Source organism: Telopea speciosissima, chromosome 3, assembly GCF_018873765.1.
Source record: "Telopea speciosissima isolate NSW1024214 ecotype Mountain lineage chromosome 3, Tspe_v1, whole genome shotgun sequence".
Taxonomy (NCBI): Eukaryota; Viridiplantae; Streptophyta; class Magnoliopsida; order Proteales; family Proteaceae; genus Telopea; species Telopea speciosissima.
In genome coordinates this window covers 6,736,822-6,743,603 of record NC_057918.1, presented here as the reverse complement: position 1 = coordinate 6,743,603, position 6,782 = coordinate 6,736,822, and the positions used below count along the sequence as shown (strand labels likewise).

The 6,782-nt window shown below is 33.9% G+C and overlaps 1 pseudogene; it reads left to right on the top strand.

Moving 5' to 3' along the window:
* The first annotated feature begins 809 nt into the window (after positions 1 to 809).
* LOC122654109 lies at positions 810 to 3,512 on the top strand (annotated as a pseudogene).
* Positions 3,513 to 6,782: the final 3,270 nt, after the last annotated feature.

Here is a 6,782-nt window from a genome sequence, read left to right as displayed (position 1 = left end):
TACCATTCCAAATTTGATGATACAACATAAATCTATGACTGATATGACGAATACAATATTCCAAATGGAAACATGGTATGGTCCTTATGATAGAGACTATATAGGATTGAGTTCTTGTAAAGAAACTTGATGATGATGCTTATTGTTTTTTTTATTTACCTTCAGCCATATATGAAATGTACTAAGTTCTTATTGTTGAACTAGATACTATTGTGCAAATGATTGAATTCATAATATCTTATGAAATTCATATTTGACAAATTACGAGAATGGCGAAGATGGAGGAGAACGGTTGAATCGGATCTCGATGAGGATGACTTACTTGATGAGTAAAGTCACATGGATTGCAAGGACTTTTTCTTTTGATTATTTCTTTTGGTTTAGCCACTTGCATGTGGAACTTGGATTTATTGTTGGGTTTAGTTTTGATCTAAAACCCTAGTTTTATTTCTTGAAGTCTACTTATTTCTTATTTGATTTATTGGATTATTGATATTCAATTTATATTGATTCAATTACTGATTGAACAATGGTTCCTATACATGTGTAATGGATATATGTAGAACATAGGAGGAGATTGTAAGGGTATTTATGTAATATCCCTTTATATGTTCTCATATAATCCTACTTGTATTAATGCCCAGGCTGTGAGGGGCAATCTAGTAATTAGCCCATCTGACCTAAACCCTAGTTTTCCTATATATACTAGCTGGAGGCAGCAGTCTGGGTATTCCAAACTAGATACTCAGGGTGTAATGCTTTAAGCAACTTTGTGCTTAAACCCTAAACCCTAACAATATTGGCGTGAGATGCGTAAGATGACCACTGTTGAAGTACTTTCCCATACCCGTCTTAACAAGCTCAGGCATGTTAGGACCTCTGAAGTATACATTTCCATCAAAGAATTGTACTCAGTTTGGAGTACTGACCCACGTCGACCTATCAAGGTAGAGATGAAGCAGTGGTTCGAACATGTTACTTTAAATGTTATTACCAAAATGATTGCTGGGAAACGTTTTTATGGGAACATTGGTGATACTGGATTTGAGGTTGAGGCTCAAATGACATATCTAAGTGGGGTGTTTGTTCCATCCGATGCCCTACCCTATTGTGAATGGCTGGACTTGGGAGGATACGTGGGAGCCATGAAATCTGCTTCTAAGGAAGTAGACTCTATAATTGGAAATTGGCTGGATGAACATCGTCATCGCAGGATCCATAAGACGTCGTCGTCGTCTCCTCGAGATGAAGAAGAAGAAGAGCTCGACTTCATTGATGTGATGCTATCCGTCATTCCTGAAGACAATTTGATAATGTCTAGTTATGATCGTGATACTGTTATCAAGGCAACTGTACTGGTATGTATTCAATTTGATTTTGATGATGAATTGGACTTTCATTTGTGGTTCTTGGCTTACATATGTGTGTGTGTGTATATATATATATATATATATATATATATTAGTGAGAATGCACATGCAAATGCACGTCATTTGTACGTGTGACCATACATGGATTCTAAGTAGAGATATTGGAGAGTGGAACTAACGAAATCAGAATTTACTCAATAATATATGCACTTGTATAGTTACGTTGTAAACAGTGATAGAGAGATGTAGAGATAGATAGAGATATATATATAGATAGATATAGTTTTAAATTAAGGCTGTAAATGGATAAACGAAAATTCGAATTCGATCCGCGTTCATTTAGGGGCATCCGTATTCGATTAGAGATATCTGAAAAAAAATCCGAATACTCCGATAAAAATCCGAATCCAAATACTTAATTATAAAAAATTAATTAAATAACGATTTTGAGGGTTTTTAAAGATTCAACAAGTTCTAGAATATGAGGAAAAGAGAATCATGATCTAAAACTATGGATTGAGAGTGAATTGTATCCACTAGGGGGAGGAAGGTTCGGGTTACACAAGGCAGAGGTGTAAACGGATGGTTGAAAATTCGAATTCGATCCGCATCCAAATCCATCCCAATCCGTTTAGAGGTGTCCGTATTCGACCAGGAAATATCCGAATCCGATTACATCCGATCCGTATCCGAGCTGAATCCAATCCTTTTACAAACCTATTTTAAATATATTTTTTCTCCCATTTTTTTTTTCAATTTTGAAACCATGAATTTTAATTAAAAACAAACATAAAAACGAATACTTTTAAACTTAAATAATAATAATATTATTAATTAAAAATAATTATTAATACTAAGGGTACCCAAGATTAAGAAATTATAAAAAAGAATGACCTATAGATTAAGAATAGAAAATTAGAATTTTAGATAAGAATGAAGGGTAAAAGTGGTAATTGAAAGATTTGCTTTAAATAATAATAAATATTATTAATATTAATATTAATTAAAAACAGTAATTAATATTAAGGGTACCTAAGATTATGAAATTATAAGAAAGAATGACATAAAGATTAAGATTTAAAGAATGAAGGGTAGAATAGGTAATTGAAAGATTTGCCACTATTTAAAAACAATAATTAATACTAAGGGTATCTAAGATTATGAAATTATAAAAAGGAATGACCTATAGATTAAGAATAGAAAATTGGAATTTTAGATATGAATGAAGGATAAAAGAAGTAATTGAAAGATTTGCTTTAAATAATAATAAATATTATTAATGTTAATATTAATTAAAAATAGTAATTAATACTAAGGGTACCTAAGATTATGAAATTATAAGAAAGATTGACATAAAGATTAAGATTTGAAAAACGGAATTTTAGATAAGAATGAAAGGTAGAATGGATAACTGAAAGATTTGCCACAACGTGCTTTTATATAATAGTATGATAGTATGATATATGTCTGTCTAAAGTCTAAACCTTAATCTTCTTCCTCCGCATGCACAGCAACTCATCGTAGGTGGGTCCCACACCACCTCCCTCACCCTGACATGGGCATTATCTTTGCTATTGAACAATCCCCAAGTGCTGAAAAGGGCACAGGATGAGCTGGATGTCCATGTTGGTAGAGATAGACAAGTTGAAGAATCAGACATCAAGAACCTGGTGTACCTCCATTCCATTGTAAAGGAAACTTTGAGGCTATACCCTCCTACACCTTTATCACTACCACATGAAGCCATAGAAGATTGTCAAGTGGGGGGGCTATGTTGTCCCCAAGGGCACACGTTTGCTTGTCAACCTATGGAAGTTACATCGGGACCCTCGTGTTTGGTCAGACCCTCATGAATTCAAACCAGAGAGGTTTCTCACTACACATTCACAAGTCGACTTTCTGGGTCAGAACTTTGAGTTCATCCCTTTTGGATCGGGCATACGATCATGCCCAGGTATCGCATTCGCCAGGCACATCTTGCACTTGATTCTTGCTCGTCTCCTACAAGGATTCAATTTTGAGACCCCTTCTTCACAGCAACCTGTAGACATGAGTGAAGGCGTAGGCCTCACCATGCCCAAAGCAACCCCACTACACATCTTTCTCACCCCACGCTTTCCTTCTAAGCTCTATGAAGATTAATAAGGAGGAGTTGTCTGTTATTCTTGTTGTGATTCCAAGTATTGATCAAATTGGGCTTTACAATGTCTTAATTAATGATCGAATAAAAACTTTTTTTTGATTAAAATTAATGAATAAAATTCACGTATGATTCCGTTTGATTGCAAGAGAATTTAAAAGGAAAGAAAATGAAAATTTAAAAGCTAAAGAGGGAAACTTTAGTAATCATTCATTACCTCAAATGATTATATCACTAACTCTAAAGCATTTCATATTTGATATTGAGTTTTATCTTACTTTTGCATAAAAATCTCTTGAATTGAAAAACGTGAAATAAAAATTACTCATAAAAAGTATCATAACTAAATATGGTAAGTAATTTAAGTAGATACAATCATGTTGAATAATGACGATAACAAAAACTTCTTTTTTATTTTTGCCATTCTTCCTTTTTTTTCCCTTGCATCCACGTATAGGGAGCCTATATAATGATTGTTAGTATAACTTTTGGGTAATTAATAAGTCTCCATTATTTGCTTGAAAACGGTGCAAAGATTCTATCAGTAATTAATTTTATGGATTAAAATATTGTATGCATGCAGAACTACAATAAGTTTGCAAATCTTTGATTTCCATAAGAAAGATATAATAGGTGTGGAGAGGGAGAGAGGGAGAGAGGGAGAGAGAGGGGGAGAGGCAGGGGGGATTTTAATCATCTCCAATTTCTAAAAGTGTGCATTGTGGTAGTGCTAGATGGAGATGTTGACATCTGGTAGTTCGAACATTCAACGGTCTGAACTCATTGATTTCTGAATTTTTTTTTTTTTTCAACTGTTAGTTATAATTTGGTTTAGGGAAAAAGAATTCTACTTGGTCTTGTAGGTAGTGTATATTCCACACAGCTAACCTCTTGTTCATCAGATTAGAAACATGCATTAATGACCATTGATGCATTTTAGATATTATAAAAGTATTTGATTTAATTTAATAATGGGTTAATAATATTTTAATCTTATTGAAATCAAGTTTAGATTTACCAAAAGTAAATTGGTTAACAATTATGGTAGAAAATCTCTCTTATTCTCTCTCATAAAATCAAGACAATAAAAAAACACCTCCTTAATTAAATAAGGTAGATATGATCATTCTCTCTCTATCTCTCTTGCTTGCTTGCTGTTTTTTATATTTTTTTTTTCAAAAAGTCCTTTATTCTCAACGATATCTTCCCCCCCCCTCTCTCTCTCTCTTTTGCTTGCTGAATCCACAAAATCTCAAAACGTTTCTTGCTGTTTTTTAATTTTTTTTGCAAAACATCCTTCTAAATTTTCAATGATATTTCTCTCTTTTTTACGGGGGTAAACCTAACCGATCTAGATCAATACAGATTGATTTCGATACCTGGTTGATCTCATATCGATGGGTTGGTATAGACAAAGGTAAAAATGTTTAAAAAAAAAATCTAATTTTTGAACAAAACAAAATCGTTAACCTAATCGATACAGATCGATTCGGATTGGTATTGGCTGAGACCGATATCGATTCTTGACCGATCTTGTATTGATGGGTCAGTATAGACAGAGATAAAAAAATATTAAAAAATATTTTTTTTTGAAGAACATAGGGTAACCTAACCGATGCAGTCTGATACATACCGTCCTAGATTGATATCGGTGGAGATGGAGATCAATACCGATTCCTGAACGATCCCGTATGGGTGGATTGATACGGACAAGGGTAAAAATGTAAAAAAATATATAATTCTCTTAAAGAAAGCAAGGGTAAACCTAACTGATCCCGACCGACATAGATCAGTATTTGTTGAGACTGATACCGATACTAATTCCTGGTTGATCCCGTATTGGTGGATTAGTACGGAAAAGAATAAAAATAAAAATAAAAATAAAAAACTAAATTTTTTGAAGTAAATAGGGTAACCTAACCGATACATACAGTTCCGGATCAGTATCGGTGAAGATGGAGATCGATACCAATTCCTAGTTGATCTCGTATCGTTGGATCTGTACAAGCAAGAGCAAAAATGTTAAAATAATCTATTTTTTTAAAAAGAAAATGGGGGTAAACCAGACTGATCGAGATCGATATGGATCGGTATTGTCTGAGATTGATACTGATTCCTGGTTGATCCCGTATCGATGGATTGGTACGGACAAGGGTAAAAATGTTAAAAAAAATCTAATTTTTTTTAAAAAAAGAAAATAGGGGTAAACCTAACTGATCCATACTGATACAAATTGATATTTGCTGAGACTGATACCGATCTTGTATGGGTGGATTGGTATGGACAAGGGTAAAAATGTAAAAAAAAATCTATTTAAAAAAAAGAGTAAACAGGGGTAAACCTAACCGATCCAAACCAACACGTGTTTTAAAGAAAATAGGGGTAAACCTAACCGATCCAGACCGAACCAATATCGATCTTAGCAGATACCGATCTGTAACGGTCTGGATCGGTTAGGTTTACCCTTGTTTTCTTAAAAAAAGTTAGATTTCTTTTTTACATTTTTACCCCTTGTCCATACTGATCCACCGATATGAGATCTGTCAAGAATTGGTATCGGTCTTAGCCAATACTGATCCATATTGATCCCAATCAATTAGGTTTGCTCCTGTTTTCTTTTAAAAGCTTTAGATTATTTTAGCATTTTTATCCTTGCATGTACAAATCCAATGATACAGGATTGGCTAGGAATCAATATCGATCTCCATCTCCACCGATACCGATCCAGAAGAGTGTAAGGGTCTACATCGGTTATGTTACCCTATTTTCTTCAAAAAAATTAGTTTTTATTTAAATATTTTTACCCTTGTCTGTACTAATCCATCGATACAGGATCGGCCAGGAATCGGTATCGATCTCCATCTTCATCGATACCGGTCCGGAACAATATGTATCGGATTGCATCGGTTAGGTTACCCTATTTTCTTCAAAAAAAAAATAGCTTTTTTTTTAAATAAATTATATCTTTGTTTGTATTGACCCACCAATACGGTATCGACCAGGAATTGCTGTCGGTCTCAATCGATACTGATCCGAATCGATCTGTGTCAGTTAGGTTTACCATTTTTTGTTCAAAAATAAGATTTTTTTTGTACATTTTTCCCCTTATCCGTACCAACCCACTGATACAGGATTGGTTAAGAATTGATATTGTTATCTGCTAGGGAATCGGTATTATCTAACAGATACCGATCTGTATCGGTTCAGATCGTTTAGGTTCACCCTTGTAAGAGAGAGAGAGAGATCGTTGAGAATAAAGAAGGATTTTTTGA